This window comes from Schistocerca nitens, chromosome 2 (assembly GCF_023898315.1).
Source record: "Schistocerca nitens isolate TAMUIC-IGC-003100 chromosome 2, iqSchNite1.1, whole genome shotgun sequence".
NCBI classification, from domain to species: Eukaryota; Metazoa; Arthropoda; class Insecta; order Orthoptera; family Acrididae; genus Schistocerca; species Schistocerca nitens.
In genome coordinates, this window is record NC_064615.1 from 1,023,740,265 (window position 1) to 1,023,760,342 (window position 20,078).

General features: G+C 44.0%; 1 protein-coding gene and 1 non-coding gene across 2 annotated transcripts in view; both read left to right on the plus strand.

Annotated features, from left to right (window-relative positions):
* LOC126237369 (phosphoinositide 3-kinase adapter protein 1) overlaps window positions 1-20,078 on the plus strand; it is a 534,739-nt gene that overhangs the window by 367,977 nt on the left and 146,684 nt on the right. The gene's annotated exons all lie outside the window — the stretch shown is intronic.
* Trnaa-cgc (transfer RNA alanine (anticodon CGC)) lies at window positions 8,293-8,365 on the plus strand. The gene has a single exon. It is a non-coding gene; the product is annotated as a tRNA-Ala (tRNA).

Here is a 20,078-nt window from a genome sequence, read left to right on the forward strand (position 1 = left end):
GAAACTAGAATTTGAATCCCGCTGGTATGGGATGCGAGTGTTGGAAGACTCCAGTGGAAGAATCTGCAGGAGAGACGCTCAGTAGCTCGGTACGAGCTTTTGTTGAAGTTTCGAGAACATACCTTCACCGAGGAGTCAAGTAGTATATTGCTCCCTCCTACGTATATCTCGCGAAGAGACCATGAGGAAAAAATCAGAGAGATTAGAGCCCACACAGAGGCATACCGACAATCTTTCTTACCGCGAACAATACGAGCCTGGAATAGAAGGGAGAACCGATAGAGGCACTGAAAGTACCCTCCGCCACACACCGTCAGGTGGCTAGCGGGGTATGGATGTAGATGTAGATGTTGTTGATGTGTGTGCTAGGTTCACAGTACGGGGGGTATATAAGGCTGTGTAGACGTTTTCTGGCGGTGGGGGCGGCAGAAGAAAGTGCGTGAGTCAAAGCGGAAGTGAACGCGTAACGTACAGAGTCGAAAGCGGGAACGAGCAGACAGTTATAAGTTACAAGCTGCGCGCGACAGATTAACAAATAGAAGAACGATAATTGTAACTCGGGGACCGCGTAAAACAATATGGGTGCCTGGTATGCCTGGATCAAAACACTTTTTTTCCATTTCCCCAAACTACTTTCCTTATTGTAAAACATGAAAATGAACAGCGTTACCTATATCACGAAAACGGTATTAAATGTTTTACTGTTTGGTTCCAGACACACTTGCGAATAATCTTACTGTACCTTTGGCTGTATAGTCATTGTACATTATGTTTTTGTGACTTTTCGTCATAGAGAATGTTATCTGCAAAGGCATGAAGGATTGTCGTTACAAAATATGAACTTACAGATGTCTGTATTTTGAAAATGAAATTTGCGGCAGTACTGTGAAACACTTCCTGTGGTCACTGGGTTATAATGTATTCTGTCGTGTACGCACGTTGGTTGGTAGACTGCAATTGCTCCGAAAATCACAGAAAAAGCATAAGTTTCATTTTGGCAGTAACTAAAATATTACTTCCTCACATACATGCCGAGTTGCCTTTGCTTCCAAAACGAAAGATACACATGTGCCAAAGTTACACCGGTATGAAAACATAAACTGTGACATACATTTTCGTACAAAAGAAGGTACAAGTTGATGCGTTATTTCAAAATACGATTTTCGTTTGACACATACTTCAATTAAGATACGAGCCTGTAAATTACCGAAAGTCGTGTAGAAATAATGAGTTCCAGTGCCAAAGTCAAAAGACGCTTATCAGCCGGCCGCGGTGGCCGTGCGGTTCTAGGCGCTGCAGTCCGGAACCGAGGGACTGCTGCTGTCGCAGGTTCGAATCCTGCCTCGGGCATGGATGTGTGTGATGTCCTTAGGTTAGTCAGGTTTAAGTAGTTCTAAGTTCTAGGGGACTGATGACCCATAGTGCTGACCCATAGTGCTCAGAGCCATTTGAAAGACGCTTAAGTTCGCAAAAAAGGGGTACCATTAGAAATCAGGCAGCAGGGAACCTCCACCTTGCTGGAGAGTGTGTCTAAGGCGTTCAGCCTGGCCGAGTTGCCTCCAAACACGTCTCCAACGATTGTCTGATGAAAGACATGTGCGACACTCATAGGTGAAGAGAATGTGATGCCAATCCTGAGCGGTCCATTTGGCATGTTGTTGGGCCCATCTGTACTACGCTGCATGATGTTGTGGTTGTAAAGATGGACCTCGCCATGGACGTCGGGAGTGAAGTTCCGCATCATCCAGACTATTGCGCACAGTTTGAGTCGTAACACAACGTCCTGTAGCTGCACGAAAAGCGTTATTCAACAGGGTGGCGTTGCTGTCCGGGTTCCTCCCAACCATAATCCGTAGGTATCGGTCATCCACTGCATTAGTAGCCCTTGGGCGGCCTGAGTCAGGCATGTCATAGACAGTTCCTGTCTCTCTGTATCTCCTCCACGTCCTAACAATAACGCTTTGGTTCACTCCGAGACGCTTGGACACTTCCCTTGTTGAGAGCCCTTGCTGGCACAAAGTAACAATGCTGACGCGATCGAGCCGCGATATTGACCGTCTAGGCATGGTTGAACTACAGACAACACGACCCGTGTACCTCTTTCCTGGTGGAATGACTGGAACTGATCGGCTGTCAAACCCGCTCCATCTAAAAGGCGCTGCTCATGCGTGGTTGTTTACGTCTCTGGGCGGGTTTAGTGACATCTCTGAACAGTCAAACGAACTGTGTCTGTGATACTACAGGGTGTTACAAAAAGGTACGGCCAAACTTTCAGGAAACATTCCTCACACACAAATAAAGAAAAGATGTTATGTGGACATGTGTCCGGAAACGCTTAATTTCCATGTTAGAGCTCATTTTAGTTTCGTCAGTATGTACTGTACTTCCTCGATTTACCGCCAAGATTTCATACGGGATACTCTACCTGTGCTGCTAGAACATCTGCCTTTACAAGTACGACACAACATGTGGTTCATGCACCATGGAGCTCCTGCACATTTCAGTCGAAGTGTTCGTACGCTTGTCAAGCAACAGATTCGGTGACCGATGGATTGGTAGACGCGGACCAATTCCATGGCCTCCACGCTCTTCTGACCTCAACCCTCTTGACTTTCATTTATGGGGGCAATTGAAAGCTCTTGTCTACGCAACCCCGGTACCAAATGTAGAGACTCTTCGTGCTCGTATTGTGGACGGCTGTGATACAATACGCCATTCTCCAGGGCTGCATCAGCGCATCAAGGATTCCATACGACGGAGGGCGGATGCATGTATCCTCGCTAACGGAGGACATTTTGAATATTTCCTGTAACAAAGTGTTTGAAGTCACACTGGTACGTTCTGTTACTGTGTGTTTCCATTCCATGATTAATGTGATTTGAAGAGAAGTAATAAAATGAGCTCTAACACGGAAAGTAAGCGTTTCCGGACACGTCTATCTTCAGTTCTGGGATCTGGGGTGATGCAAAACTTTTTTTGATGTGTCTATTATCCGTGCCACAGAGACAATTTTCGCACGAGCATAAACCGCCGCAGAGGACGGCCAGACGCTTGAGCAACGGACCTCACTTCGCCTCAACAGAGGCGAGAGTCGTCGCCGCCGTTGTGAATTCGGGGCGTCAGGGCTGCACGGATGACACTTATTGTAATTTGTGTGATTCAGCTGCATGGAGATACAAATGATATAACTGGAATGTATTAGTTGTCTTCTTCCTTCACAAGGAAGAAACAGTTGCAAAATACTGGGGCTAATAAATTGCGACGTCCTTCATCTCGGGAACTTGGAGCCGCGAGATCTCCACAGGGAAGCCGTAATTTGAGCCGCGTATCAAGTGCACGGTGGGGCTCATGTAGCGCCTTGGCACACCTCCATCATTCAGTACAAGTGCTTCAACAAAAACGTCCAAACAAAAATACGCACCTTCAAGGTTCCCGCTCTGGAACAATAAAACCGGAAGAGCTACTGCAATGCCGTGCTGAAATGTAATGCCTGCGAACTTATTTATGTGAAAACTCTTAAAGCTTTTTAAATAACATGTTATTAACATTCCACATACTTATTCTTCACTTGCAGCCCTCTACCGCTACAGAGCTCCTAATTGTCGCATGTAACAAGGCGCTACGTAACATAATTATGTCAGTGGGTGAGAAATGGCGTGCTGTAATAAGAGTTTCGAATTCGAAGAGGCCGGCCGGTGTGGCCGAGCGGTTCTAGGCGCTTCAGTCTGGAACCGCGCGACCGCTACGGTGTCAGGTTCGAATCCTGCCTCGGGCATGGATGTGCTGATGTCCTTAGGTTACTTAGGTTTAAGTAGTTGTAAGTTCTAGGCGACTGATGACCTCAGATGTTAAGTCCCATAGCGCTCAGAGCCATTTGAACCATTTTGTCGAATCCGAAGAGATTGTCCGCGCACGGAGCACCCACTCCTTTCAGCCTGACAATGCCAGACGAAGAATGGTGTTTTATCTACACACTCTATTTTTCCACGCAATCTCAATTCAGTTCTATGGCCTTCCCCCAGCGCTAAACAAGGACGTGTATGGCCTGTCGGTACCGATTCTTGTATACGCTCCCGGGAGCTGAGTGGTCAGCGCGATAGACTGTCAATCCTAAGGGCCCGGGTTCGATTCCCGGCTGGGTCGGAGATTTGCTCCGCTCAGGGACTGGGTGTTGTGTTGTCCTAATTTTGTATTAGTTATAAGTTTTTCTAATTCTGCACAAAAAAAGACATCAAATGGATCTAAACAAATAGAGCCCGCCTCCACGTGGCGGGACAAGGGCAACGGTGTGAGTGGGGACGGGAGCCGGGGTAGTATTACTTTCAGTCACTCCGGACCCCGGACCCAGTCACAGCGGCTAAGTGGCAACATACGACCCACCATAAGAAATTAGACGGTGGGTCATAAAATATAAGCAGCTAGTGGAAAAAAAAGTGTCCTAATCATCATCATTTCATCCCCATCGGCGCGCAAGTCGCCGAAGTGGCGTCAAATTGAAAGACTTTCACCAGGCGAAAAAAAAAAAAATAAATAAATAAATAAAATGCCAGACCACACAAGTGAGCTGTGACATCTGTAATAATCCGACGCCTTGGGCTCACTGCCATCGATCAACCTCCATACAGTCCCGACTTGGCCCTATCCGATTTTCATCTGTTTCCAAAACTTAGATCGCGCCTTCGAAGACTTTACTTTGAGTGTCATGGCTCTGTCAACAAACTCAGACATTCTACAGTGACGGTATGAACAAATTGTTCTCTCTTTGGAAGAAATGTTTTCGTCGCCAGGGTGACTTATGTTGAGAAATACGAGGGTTGTAACTTAAATAGTAGCAACTATTTATTCACAACCGATACAAAAGAGTTACATGTTTGCCCCTGTTACTGTCCTTCAAAGTAGTCATCTGCGTTATGTAGAACCCGTTGCCAGCGATGTGGAAGCCGTAGTATACCGTTAGCAGAGCCTGTTCTCTTGATGGTGCGAATGGAGCGGTCTACTGTCTGTCAAATCTTTGAAACAGTTCTGAAGCGAATGCTACGAAGTGGTTCCTTCATCTTCGGAATCAAATCTAAGTCACAAGGACGTAATTCCGGGGAGTATGGTGGATGGTGCAGTATTTCCCAGTCCCATCGACCGAACAGAGCAGTCACCGCTTGCGCTGTATGCGCCCGCGCATTGTCGTGCAAAATGATGGGTTGCGCAGGAAGTGTCGCCGCTTCTTTCGCAGTTGCATTGACGGTCTGCCGTGGAGGAACGTAATGCATTAGGATAACACCATCATAGTCGTACACGAGAATCACCATAACTTTAGACCGCACCATCAACAGAACAGGGGTTCGATTCCCGGCGGGGTCAGGGATTTTCTCTGCCTCGTGATGACTGGGTGTTGTGTGCTGTCCTTAGGTTAGTTAGGTTTAAGTAGTTCTAAGTTATAGGGGACTGATGACCATAGCTGTTACGTCCCGTAGTGCTCAGAGCCATTTGAACCATTTTTTTGAACAGAACAGTCTCTGCTAACGGTACACTACGCCTTTCACATCGCTGGCAACGGGTTCTACACAACGCTGGTGACTACTCACAAGGGAACCTCCCCATCACACCACCCTCAGATTTAGTTATAAGTTGGCAGAGTGGATAGGCCTTGAAAAACTGAACACAGATCAATCGAGAAAACAGGAAGAAGTTGTGTGGAACTATGAAAAAAATTAGCAAAATATACGAACTGAGTAGTCCACGTGCAACATATGCAACTTCAAGGGTGACATGCAGCCAGGAGCGCCGTGGTCTTCTGGTTAGCGTGAGTAGCTACGGAATAAAAGGTCCACGGTTCAAGTCTTGCCGCGGCTGAAAATTTTAATTTTTTGTTTTCAGACAATTATTATCTGTCCGTCTGTCCGTCCGATGCGATCACTTTTTTGGGAGTGATAATCACATCCACAAGAAAACCTAAATCGGGCAAGGTAGAAGAATCTTTTTACCCATTCGTCAAGCGTGCAAGTTAGGTGGGTCGACAACATATTACTGTCATGTGACGCACATGCCGTCAACAGTATCGTATAGAATATATCAGACGTGTTTTCCTGTGTAGGAATCGGTTGATCTATTACCTTGCGATGAAATGTTTTCAGTTCCCATTGGAGAGGCACGTCCTTTCGTCTACTAATCGCACGGTTTTGCGGTGCGGTCGCAAAACACAGAAACTAAACTTATTACAGTGAACAGAGACGTCAATGAACGAACGGACAGATCATAACTTTGCGAAAATAAAGGAAGTAAATTTTTCACTCGGGGGAGGACTTGAACCGTGGACCTCTTATTCCGCAGCTAGTCACGCTAACCACAAGACCACGGCGCTCCTGGCTGTATGTCACCCTTGAAGTTGCATATGTTGCACGTGGACTACTCAGTTCGTATATTTTGCTAATTTTTTTCATAGTTCCTCACAACTTCTTCCTGTTTTCTCGATTGATCTGTGTTCAGTTTTTCAAGGCCTGTCCACTGTTCCAACTTATAGCTAAATCTGAGGGGGGTGCGATGGGGAGGTTCCCTTGTCAGAAGGACAGTAACAGGTGCAAACATCAACCTCTTTTGCATCGGTTGTCAATAAATAATTGCCACTATTTAACTTCCAACCCTTGTAAATACAAGAGATGAAGAATGAAGATGTAGAATATTAATAATGTTCCTTTTATTTAAAAAGATTTAAGAGTTTTCACACCACAATTGGGAGAGACTTTTCAGCACGCCCTCGTTCTTTCGCTGACGTGGATGACTACTCTCCCTCTTATTCCATGTAAATGAGTAAGTCCGTAGGGCCATATAAAGGAGCCGATCTCTATGATCATGGAACGAGTCAGCACATCAAATTACATCAAGAAAGATAACAATAAATAAAATAAAGTTTACACTTCTGTGGAGAGATATTTCTGCAGACTCTGCGGCTCTTGCTGTGATATGTGATAAGTGGCTTTTCCCCGTCAGCATACAGGCACACTAAGGCTTTGTTTCCTGTTTGGAAGTGTGGCAGTCTAGCATAGTGCGCGGTAGTCTACGGCACGTGTTACTAGGAACTGGTTTTCGTATATGCTGAAAGGTTGAAAAAATTGCGACCTGTCACTTTCTTACGATTATTTTGCCTTTACCAGTTTCAGGCTGGTTCGCCCATTTTCAGGCGAGGTTTATGTTAGGATGGAATGTGACACTTTAGCTGTGAGTTCGCTATGCCTAAATAAGGGAAAGCAAGTAACCTGGTGGTGGTAACAGAGTGATCTGTAGCTTAGGCCGAGATCTGGATTAGGTTGGACTGTGGCAGTTTGGTTATGAGTTGACGAGGCCAATGAATGTATAAGCAGAAAATTACCTGAAGTGTCTTGGGTTCCGCAGAAATGCCAATACACTCCTCCACACAACTGCCACATACTAATGTGAGCCGCGCGGGATTAGCCGAGCGGTCTACGGCGCTGCAGTCATGGACTGTACGGCTGGTCCCTGCGGAGGTTCGAGTCCTCCCTAGGGCATGGGTGTGTGTGTTTGTCATTAGGATAATTTAGGTTAAGTAATGTGTAAGCTTAGGGACTGATGACCTTAGCAGTTAAGTCCCATAAGATTTCACACACAACTAATATGAGAAACGTTATTTTTTCTGCGGAATTATAGTTTGTCATTATTTTGATAAGTACAGTAACCAGCCACTTTGTTATGTATTTTTATTTAAGCTAATACGCGTTTCGGGATTTCACCCATCTTCATTTGATGTAATACGTACCTGAGTCTTCAGGCAGTACATGGCTACAATATCGACAGCAAAGTGGATGTTCCAGCTGCCTTTCTACTCTGTTATTATTCCGATTTTCAAATGGCTCAAATGGCTCTGAGCACTATGGGACTTAACATCTATGGTCATCAGTCCCCTAGAACTTAGAACTACTTAAACCTAACTAACCTAAGGACATCACACACATCCATGCCCGAGGCAGGATTCGAACCTGCGACCGTAGCAGTCGCGCGGCTCCGGACTGAGCGCCTAGAACCGCTAGACCACCGATTTTCGCCTCTATACATGTTTCCGACATGGCGGTTATTGGGCTGCTTTGTGCAAAATAGGAGTAAAAAGCTGCTTGTGCGACACACACAAAAGCGATAATCGGAATAACAAGCGGCGTGGAAAGGCAGCTCCAGCGTCCAGTTTCATCCAATGTCGTAACTATGTACTTATTCAATTACGTTGACTGTCGATGGGTGAAAGCCCGAAACCCACATTAGCTTAAGTTGAAATACATAAGAAAGTGACCGAGCGAGGTGGCGCAGTGGTTAGCGCACTGGACTCGCATTCGGGAGGACGACGGTTCAATCCCGTCTCCGGCCATCCAGATTTAGGTTTTCCGTGATTTCCCTAAATCGTTTCAGGCAAATGCCGGGATGGTTCCTGTGAAAGGGCACGGCCGATTTCCTTCCCAATCCTTCCCTAACCTGAGCTTGCGCTCCGTCTCTAATGACCTCGTTGTCGACGGGACGTTAAACACTAACCACCACCACCATAAGAAAGTGACTGTGTGCTGTATTTATTGAAATAATATACTTCTCAGCCACGGAGCTCAGCCGGCCGCTGTGGCCGAGCGGTCCTAGGCGCTTCAGTCTGGAACCGCGCGACCGCTACGGTCGCAGGTTCGAATCCTGCCTCGCACAGGGATGTGTGTGATGTCCTAAGGTTTGTTAGGTTTAAGTAGTTCTAGTTTCTAGGGGACTGATGACCTCAGCTGTTGAGTCCCATAGTGCTCAGAACCACTTGAACCTCGGAGCTCAACAGCCATTAAAATGGATAAATTATTGTTGAAAAAATGGTTCAAATGGCTCTAAGCACTATGGGACTCGACATCTGAGGTCATCAGTCCCCTAGATTTAGAACTACTTACCTACCTAACACAAGGACGTCACACATCCATGCCGGAGGCAGGACTCGAACCTGCGACCGTAGCGGTCGCGCGGTTCCGAACTGAAGCACCTAGAACCGTTCGGCCACAGCGGTTGGCTAAATTATTGTTCATATTGTTCATTTAGTTATTTTCCAGAGAGGTACTGCGGCAAGTTATAAGTCTTTTTAAAAGTAGAATATGATTTTTTCTGTAATGCAGCTCATTTGTTTAAAACAACTGTCCACAAATCAATTGAAATCAAATTTCTGTCAGTATCATTTAGGGATCTAGAAACGTTTGAAGTTTTACCGATGAATGCAACGTGCTGTACATAAATGGCTGTGTTCAGGTGGATGTTCTGTTAGCGGAATCTTCATTTAAGTGATGTGTTCAAAAATTACACATTTTCCTGATTGCACAATGCAGTGTGTCTATCGAACGACTTGTGAACGAGTTGCAAACGTTTCCTGGACTTCTGGGAATAATGATTAGGTCGCCGTTGTGCTCAGGGATGGCCTGCACTGCCATCCGATTTGACACCACTGTCGCAGGTGAATCCAAGCACTGCGTCGAGGAAGCTTGTAGCTCCGCCTCATAAGAAACTTTGCATCTCGTCCGCAGTCCGTGTATAGATTAGATTAGATTAGTACTTGTTCCATAGATCATGAATAGGACACTTCGTAATGATGTGAAACGTGTCAGGTTATTAAAAGATGTCTATAGAAGATATTACATTACACAAAATATTACATGACACTTAATATTATTTTTTGGGTGGGGAGTGGGGAAATTACCCACTTACTATATCCAAACGTTCATCTAACGAGTAGGAGTTGCCATTCAGAAATTCTTTTAATTTCCTTTTAAATGCTATATGGCTCTCTGTCAGACTTTTGATGCTTTTAGGTAAGTGACCAAAGACTTTTGATGCAGCATAATTTACCCCCTTCTGAGCGAAAGTTAGATTTAACCTTGAGTACTGAAGATTATCCTTTCTCCTAGTGTTGTAGCCATATACACTGCTATTACTTTTGAATTCGTTCGGATTGTTAATAACAAATTTCATAAGTGACTATATATATTGGGAGGCTTCAGTGAAGATCCCTAGCTCTTTAAATAAGTGTCTGCAGGATGATCTAGGATGAGCTCCAGCAATTATTCTGATTACACGCTTTTGTGCAATGAACACTCTTTTACTCAATGGTGAGTTACCCCAGAATATGATGCCATACGAAAGCAAAGAATGAAAATAGGCGTGGTAAGCTAATTTACTGAGATGTATATCGCCAAAATTTGCAATGATCCTAATAGCATAAGTAGCTGATCTCAAACGTTTCACATATCTTGAGAGTGTTTTTTCCAGTTCAGCCCCTCATCAATGCATACACCTAGAAATTTTTGAATATTCTAACTTAGCTACCAATTTCTGATCGAAGTCTATATTTATTAATGGTGTCATTCCATTTACTGTGTGGAACTGCGTATACTGTGTTTTGTCAGAGTTTTATGAGAGAGCCGGCCGGAGTGGCCGAGCGGTTCTAGGCGCTGCAGTGTGAAACCGCGCGACCGCTACGGTCGCAGGTTCGAATCCTGCCTCGGGCATGGATGTGTGTGATGTCGTTAGGTTAGTTAGGTTAGTTAGGTTTAAGTAGTTCTAAGTTCTAGGGGACTGATGACCTCAGAAGTTAAGTCCCATAGTGCTCAGAGCCATTTGAACCATTTTTTAATGAGAGCCCATTTGCAGAGAGCCACTTAATGATTTTCTGAGAAACATCGTTTACAATTTCATCAGTTAATTCTTATCTGTTGGGTGTGATAGTTCTACTTGTATCATCGGCAAAAAGTACCAGCTTTGCATCTTCGTGAATGTAGAATGGCAAGTCATTAATATTTATTAAGAACAGTAGAGGACCCAAGACCGAACCTTGCGGCACCCCGTTCTTGATTGTTCCCCAGTTTGAGAAATCACCAGTTTTTTTAATATTATGTGAACCGCTTGTTTCAACTTTCTGCACTCTTCCAGTTAGGTATAATTTTAACCATTTGAGCGCTGTCCCATTCATACTATAGTACTTGAGCTTATGTAGAAGTATTCCATGATTTACACAATATGAGGCTTTGAGGCTATAAGGCAATCCAGTCCCAGGAAATCTAATCTACAGCATAGAAATAAACTACGTACATTACACCACAACGTTTAGTAATGTACGTATCTGTTAAACGTAGGTCAGCAGAAGCTAGTGAACGAACCGATTATGGAGAGTTATACATTTCTTAGCCATTGAGGAGGTAGTGTCTCACATACAGCTTACGGCATTACTCGCTTTCTATGCTCAAAGGAGTATGGCCACCCAATAAGGCAGTAGGTTCAAACTGACCTTCGTGCTGATAGCTGCTTTGTTTTCACAGTGAGCACACACGGAGGTTCACGCCCTCTACGATTCGCTCACGCAACACGCGTCGCAACGGGCGCCAAGCCAGCCAATGTAACGTCGCTTCTGGCCGTGGCAACACGCGGGCACCAAGGACGAATTTTCGCTGGGACGCAGTTTGCTCCGTCTTTCGTGCCACCTCACCGTTGATAAGACTTTACGGTCGCATTAATCGAGGAACGCGATAGTCCGAGGGGAGCGCAGAACACGAGAAGAACGCGAGGTATGTTGGAATAACACTCTCATCCCGGACGGCAAAAAAGCAGGAGGGAAGCGGAGCCGGCAGAACCGCAGCAGCGGCGGCTATGGCGGTGTTTCTCAGAGGAGAGCCGTGTTTACATGTTGCAGGGGGGCAACTGCCTGGAAAACTGGCCTGCTGTGTGTGTTTTTTACAAGCCATCAGTCTTTCCGTTGGTTCACTCCATCTCTCCCTACATTGCGCTAATCCTTTTCATTTTTACTAACCAGCACACCCAACATCGTCTGTAACCTGCTTCGCATAGGCTATTTCCATTTTTATTCCTACTGTATTCCGTCTATAGTTCCATGTAGCAACAAATTACCTATTAACGCATACTGTAGTTTGCTTCTACGTCCACACCAGCGTACATACTCTGCAGACCGCCATATGGTGCGTGGCGGAGGGTATATTGTACCACTGTTCGCCATTCCCTTTCCTGTTCCACTCGCAAATGAAACGAGGGAAAAATCACTACCTGTATACCTTACACACGAGTCCTAATTTATCTTGTCTCGTCTTCGCTTTGCAAGTAGGCTGTTTAGGTTCTTATATTGGTAACGCCACCGCCACGTAGCGCTCTGTATGAAAATCACTGACTGTGCTGTGTGCAGTCTCTGGCTGGTTTGCATTGTTGGAACATTGTTGTTGTAGTGTTGGGCAGGAGGCTGTTAACAGTGCGTAGCGTTGCGCAGTTGGAGGTGAGCCGCCAGCAGTAGTGGATGTGAGGAGAGATATGGCGGAGTTTTGAGAGCGGATGATCTGGACGTGTGTCCATCAGAGACAGTAAATTTGTAAGACTGGATGTCATGAACTGGTATATATATTATGACTTTTAAACACAATTAAGGTAAGTACATTGTTTGTTCTCTATCAAAATCTTTCATTTGCTAACTATGCCTATCAGTAGTTAGTGCCTTCAGTACTTTGAATCTTGTATTTAGCTGGCAGTAGTGGCGCTCGCTGTATTTCAGTAGTTAGAGTAACGAAGATTTTTGTGAGGTAAGTGATTCATGAAAGGTATAGGTTATTGTTAGTCAGGGCCATTCTTTTGTAGAGATTATTGAAAGTCAGATTGCGTGTGTCAGTTTAGTGTTGATCAGAATAGGCAAAGAGCGAAATGTCTGAGTACGTTCAGTTTCGCTCAGCTGTTTGAAAATCAAATAATGTAAGAGGTTTATCAGCACAGTAATTCATTAATTTTTCTAAGGGGACGCTTCAGCTTTCCTTACGCGAAATGTACTTTGGCGGCAGTAAATCCTTTTGCAGGCAGCCGCATTCTCTGAATTTCCTCAGTAGTGTTTCGCGAAAAGTACGTTGCCATCTCTCGACGGATTTGAGTTCATGAACCACAATCGTAACACTCGTGTATTGATGTAACCTATTGGGTCGCACTGCTGTTCTGTAAGCGGTCTACTTTACAGATGAGGTACACTTTCCTACAATCCTCCCAATAAACAGAAGACGACCATTAGCGTTCACTACTACCGGCCTTACGTGCACCTTCTATTCACATCGGTTTGCAACGTTGCGTCTAGATATTTAATCGATGTGGCTGTGTCAAGCAGAAGACCATCAACACACTATTCGAACATTAGAGAATTGATTTCTTGTTAAAATGTGTGTGAATTCCCAAGGGACCAAACTGCTGAGTTTTTCGGTCCCTAGACTTAAAGCACTCCGTCTTCAGGCCACAAGTAGCCCATCGGGACCATCCGACCGCCGTATCATCCTCATCTGAGGATGTGGATAGAAGGGGCGTGTGGTCAGCACACCGCTCTCCCGGTCGTTATGATTGTTTTCTTTGACCGGAGCCGCTACTATTCGGTCGAGTAGCTCCTCAATTGGCGTCACGAGGCTGAGTGCACCCCGAAAAATGGCAACAGCGCATGGCGGCCCGGATGGTCACCCATCCAAGTGCCGGCAATGCCCGACAGTGCTTAACTTCGGTGATATGACGGGAACCGGTGTAGCACTGCGGCAAGGCCGTTGCCCCCCTAGACTTACACACTACTTAAACTAACTTATGCTAAGAACAACACACACACCCATGCCCGAGGGATAACTCGAACCTCCGACGGGAAGGGCCGCGCAATCCATCTCATGGCGCCTTAAACCGCGCGGCCACTCCGCGCGGCAATTTTTTTATTTTCTACTCATCTGCATTAACCCTTAAATCACGAGGTGGGGTCGCTGGGACCCCTATGTTTAAACCGAGATTTAAGGCAAAAATCATTTGAAATTTTTAATGTATGCTATATAAATTTATTTTTACAATTATTTAAGTGTTGTTTAAATGCTTCTAGTTTATTTTATTGCACTAAACAAAGCCTGCAGCATTTTACTGTTTATCACACAAAAGAACATAATTTAGTGTGGTTATTTTAAATATTACACATAAATAGACTGTTAAAGTACTGAATTTTACATTCTGAAAAATTATGCACTCTCTGTAGCAAATAAATTTCCAAATAAAACTAAATTCCACGGTTTAAATTTGCGCATTAAAATTCCGCCCGATAGGTACAAAAAGGAAGTCTGCCAAATTGAGATTCATTGCTGGGAGCTACATTTTTATCACCACTCAGAACACATTCGATTTTAACAGACATTTTAAGTATTTCATTAAAGAAATGGACAGATCCCCATCACAACTTTACTAAAGTTCTTCCTCTCAATGATATTCTTGTTCGATAGCAGAACTGTGATCACTGGCTAATGCAAAATCGTCAAAAATGGCTCTGAGCACTATGGGACTTAACATCTATGGTCATCAGTCCCCTAGAACAGAAAAAAATGGTTCAAATGGCTCTGAGCACTATGGGACTCAACTGCTGTGGTTATCAGTCCCCGAGAACTTAGAACTACTTAAACCTAACTAACCTAAGGACAGCACACAACACCCAGCCATCACGAGGCAGAGAAAATCTCTGACCCCGCCGGGAATCGAACCCGGGAACCCGGGCGTGGGAAGCGAGAACGCTACCGCACGACCACGAGATGCGGGCGCAAAATCGCCTTTTTTGTTTATTTCTTGATCTATATCACTGAAACCTTCTTCCATAGACCGACTAACAATTTCATCAAACTCGGGAAAGTTAAAAATGACACATTTGTGCCAACACATTTTGAGCTATACGGTACTGCACTGAAGAAAACAGGTACGAGGCGCGGCCTAGGGGACTCCAACACCTATCAATGAGACATGTCAACATAAACACAGAAGGCGATAACACAACCGACAACAAAATATCGTAGGTATGAATGCATGGCTTCGCGGCGATATGAATTAATAAAATTTTCTCGGGCTTCCAGCCGCGTCAGGTGGTTAAAATCCCACGAGCTTTCGACCGAGCTCTCTTCAGTCATTGTCAAGAGGTAAGAAGGACTGCAGTGTCGCCGTGGCCGCGTCGATATATAGCAGCGCTGCTGGCTGTGACGTCACTGGTGCTCTCTTCCTCGCCATATGTGATAATGTTTTCATCCCGCGTCCGTCGCGCCCGTTTTAACCTCGCTATGGCCGGGTCCTGGGCTATGCTGACAAGGGGAGGCCGCCAATTGTGAAATTCAGATTCGATTCAAACTGCGCATAATAAAAGCTCATGGCCAGAGGTGTAATGTGGCAAAGCACCAAGATGCACTTCTCAGCCGTTGCCGAGAAAATCGACAGTTAAAAGAAACCGTTGTGGTGAAATACTCTCTACGATTAATAATTTTCCACAGCGTCGTGGCACAGCGGTAAGCGCTCGGGTTCGTAATCCGAATTGCTTATGCATGTTGGTGAAGGCGGATCGCTCTCCAATTGTACCGCCTCCATTGTTCCGTTTTTTTAACAGGGTGTACCGAAGCTCTCCCGTCCGCACTGATTTTCGACGATGTTATAAGTCGCGCTAGGGACCGCATCTACCTTCTTTGGAAGTTAGCAGGCAACTACGCTGTTTATGCGGCGGCTCGTTTCGGCCCATTCAACATCTGTCCTTCAAGTGTAACGAGCGAGTAACGGAGTTTATATTTCATACCTGCCACAGCGAATTTCTGTTCGTGGGGTCTCTATCCTAATTCGTTTCGGAATATCGTTTGTACGTCTTCCGTTAACTATACGTGGTTAACATTATGAAGACAATTAATAACATTTGTGAAATACAACTTTCTTTGCGGAAAACATAATGATGTTCGAAGTCGTCAGTTTTTCCACGACAAACGACTTTCAACAACTTATTATATGCATAATTGTTGCAACTGATTGCCGGGAATTATATATGCGCTTGGGTTTGTAATCCGAAGGTCGCCGGATCGAATCTCGCACCATGCAATTTTTGTTTTTAGTATTTGTTTTTTGTAATTATTGTATATATATAAACAAATACTAAAAAAAATTGCATGGTGCGAGATTCGATCCGGCGACCTTCGGATTACAAACCCGAGCGCTTACCGCTGGGCCACGACGCTGTGGAATATTAGTACCGGTAATCGTAGAGAGTATTTCACCGTAACGGTTTCTTTTAACTGTCGATTTTCTCGACAACGGCTGAGAAGTGCATCTTGGTGCTTTGCCACATTACACCTCTGGCCATGAGCTTTTATTATGCGCAGCATGAATCGAATCTGAATTTCACAATTGGCGGCCTCCCCTTGTGAGCTGCAAACCGCCGTCCTCGTCGATGGTGTATCAGAGGTTTTTATTTCAATAGCTTCTTTTATGACGCTGTCCCAAAATCCCTTCATCATCATAATGGCAGATGTTTCGTCGAATAGAATTCGGTGTCCATTTTCAAAGGCGTGTTCTGCCACGGCTGATTTTTCTGGATAACGTAGGCGTAAGCACCTCTAGTGTTCCGTCCGGCGTTGCTCCACAGTGCGTACTGTTTGGCCGAAGTAGTAACAGCTACACTGACATGGTGTCTTTTACACTCCAGGCGTTCTAAGCCCTAGATCGTCCTGTAACGTTCCCTGGCATTTTCACAATTTATTTGTAACATATACGCCGATCTGGGCAAGTTATATATATATATATATATATATATATCTTAATATTACTGAATGTGGTATGAAATATGTTTGTTATTTTTATTATATTTTTTTGTAACATTTCTCTGTATTAGGATAGGAAATTTCTATATTTATTATGTGAATGTAAAAGTGTCAGTATTTGCGGTATCAGCGATATTTGCTAGAAATCGATTTACAAAGAAATGTTAATAATCGTAATAGTCGTGCCGTTGTTTATCTTTGGCATGTGGAGACACTCTGTCGTTGTATGGACAGAGCAGCTAGTTGTGTAGACAGAGCCGCTAGAGTGAGGAAGGGTCAGTTGTGGACAGAGCAGCTAGTTGTGGACAGAGCAGCTAGAGTGAGGAAGGGTCAGTTGTGGACAGAGCAGCTGAAGTGAGGAAGAAGTGAGGAAGTGTTAATCCTTGATCGCTCTAGCAGACGCGATGTGCAGCTACGCTCGCGCCCATTAGACGCGCCTGATTCATTAACCCGCATTGTGGGCACTAAAGGTTGTGTATGCATCATGGTTATCCAGCAGAGTTAAGATGTACTTCTCTTGTATCTGTCGGGACTTTGCCGCCTTTAATCAAAGCGTACGAATTAATGTGAGTTGACTTGTTTGGGCTAAATATATTAGTATTCATTAAAAGTGTGAATTATTTATGTAAATGAGCATGCCCACGTCATCTATAAATCACATGCGTAATGTAGTAGGTTTGATCAGTGATAAATGTCGGCTTGGCAATAATTAAGACATTTTCTGTTAATTAAAATATTCTTGTGTTCTATGGCTAGTGCCGGGATAAAAGTCAGTAAAAATATTTCACAAAAAGAAAAACCCACTGCATTCTGGAAAGTGTATGCCAAGGCCGAATGATTTAAGAGACTCAGTTCTTATCCAGATAGTACTATCCAATTAATATGAGTGCACGTAATAATTTCCTTTAAATGTACGTAATCCTTAAGAAAGTAAAATTTGTTTTTTTATTACCACACGTAATGAAGAGAGTGGTTCTACAACAAAGTTCGCACTAAGGCAAATTAACTTTTAAGCAAGAAATAAAATTATTATTTCCTTTTTTTATTTCTACGAAATTTCAAATCATTCATTCCAGGAATTTCGTTAAAATGGCACCCAGCGTGAAGCTCGATTCAATTTTAAGAGTAATTTCATTAAAATGGCGCCCAGCGTGGGGCTCGAATATGCAGTGGCCACGAAATACCCTTGAGATACCTAGGGAATTAATATAGTCGAACTTTGTTGCAGGACATTTAATAATTTTGTCATGTACTGTATGTATTGCTTAACCAATATTGTGTGGTAATACCTGTGTATGATTTTTTGCATGAGAACACTATGTATCCGGAGCTGAAGCAGAGAGCTCATTATTTTGAAAAATTAATAACCTTCCACAATATCAGGGGGCAGCAGCACCCAAGATAGATCACCAAAAGGTAAAGCTACAGTGTAGTTGTCCTGTAGGTAGTAAAGTAGCCTCCGTGCAGTGTCCTCGGATCATTAGTGGTGTGCTTGTTGTTAGTACTTTGTTTTAAAATAACAGGACATTTAAGTAGTTAGTCATTGTAGTATATAGTACGTATGTATTGGGTAATGTCCATTTCTTGTGTGCTTATGTGAGTGAAACCTGAAGTGTTAGGATACTTAGTTCAGATTTTATTTCTTTTGTTTACTATGGTTAGATTGCGTAGTCAGAAAGATATCAACATGGATAATGAGCAACAGTTAGTTAATAGTGATACCGAGTTAGAAAATGGGACACAAAGTAATGTTAGTGACGTAGCTCAGGAAGTACAATGTGAGAATCTGGGGGCAGAAGGGCAAGAAATGTTGCCACTGCCACCCAGTGATTCAGTTGATAGCGTAAATAGTGAGCCATCCGCAAGCACTGGGCACGGACCAGAGAGTGGTGTGATGTCAGAAGTGCAATCATTAAAAAATATGTTTGAGCGCATGATCACTTTCCAAGCTGAATTTGTACAAATGCAAGCAGAGCGTGATAAAGAACGTGATGCCGAACAAGCAAAGCGTGACCAGAGATTGGTAGCTGAATTTGCATGTAAACAAGCAGAGCGTGATAAAGAACGTGATGCCAAACAAGCAGAGCGTGACCGACGCATGCATGAGAGGGACTTGCAGTTGATGCAAGCTTTAGAAGTTATGCAAAGTGACATTGTTAACTTGAAACAAAAATATGAAACCATGCCCAAAACGGTGCAAGCATTAAGCGAAGGACTAAATAGTATTCAAATGGCTAATGCCAATATCGTAGAGGAAGTCAGTGTCCTGACTAATAGGGTCGAACAACTAGAACTTAACACAACCCACGTAATTGAGAACAAAGTGATCGAACATGTGCACAAAGTAGAACGTAACTTCATAAAGGAATTAGATGAGAAAGTGCACGCCGCAATTGAGGCCAGAGAGATGGATTCTACTGCGGATGTGCAAGATCTTAAAAAGATAGTGCAAAAGGACATTCCGCTGTGGCAGCGGAGTGTGGACCGCCGTCTTGCCGAAATGGAGCTAAGTTTGCGGCAAGACGATGCGCTGGCGTATGTCACGCCAGCCAAGTCCAACAATGATAGGCATATAAATACAGCAGTACACAATTGTGACTGCAAGACAGGACAGGCAACCGATGTAAGCGGAACAAATAAATGTCATTCCAAAGTAGTGATTGAAGAAAGTCTGATTAGGAACCGACAGTTTCAGATCTTTACAACGGAGAAGAAATCTGTTCACCCTGTAGTGTTTATCAAGGGATTTAGAAACATTTTGCCTAGCGTTTGGAGTCATACCCAGAAAATACAGTTTGTTATGTCTTACATACAGGGAGATGCTGCGTTATGGGCAACCGAAGCAGCTGACAGTTGCGATACATATGAGCAATTCGAAAAGGCATTCTTGGCCAAATATTGGTCAACATGTATTCAGGAAAGATTACGGAAGGAAGCATATAATCCAGAGCCGTATTCTCCACGATTAGGCAATTTGCGAAAATATTTTGAGAAGTACATTAATAAGACCCGTTACTGGGACGAACAGATTTCATCTCGGGATTTGATCAGACTTTTGAAATCACACTTGCCGATAGATGTAAAGGAAAAGCTTATACACGTGCCCGAAAATGATATGGAACATTTCTTGTCTATTCTGGACGCAATTGACCTGATTCAGGAGGACATTAAGGCGGCCTCTGAACAGATTAGAAGTAACGGAAATAGTTATAGAAATGGTAGAAATAACACGCCTCTAACCAGTAATAGAAACGGCGGAGGTAATAATAGGAGGCAAGGGTATACACAAAACGGAAATAGAGATAGAGACCGGAACGGAAATAGACCACCGGGGAATAATGATAGGAAAAGGAGGTTCGATGACCGGTATGAAACAGGCCCACCAAGCAGTCATAGATGGAAAAATGCCAGGGGGCCGTACAACACTAATACTTATAATGATGCAAACCGAACTTGGCCACAGAA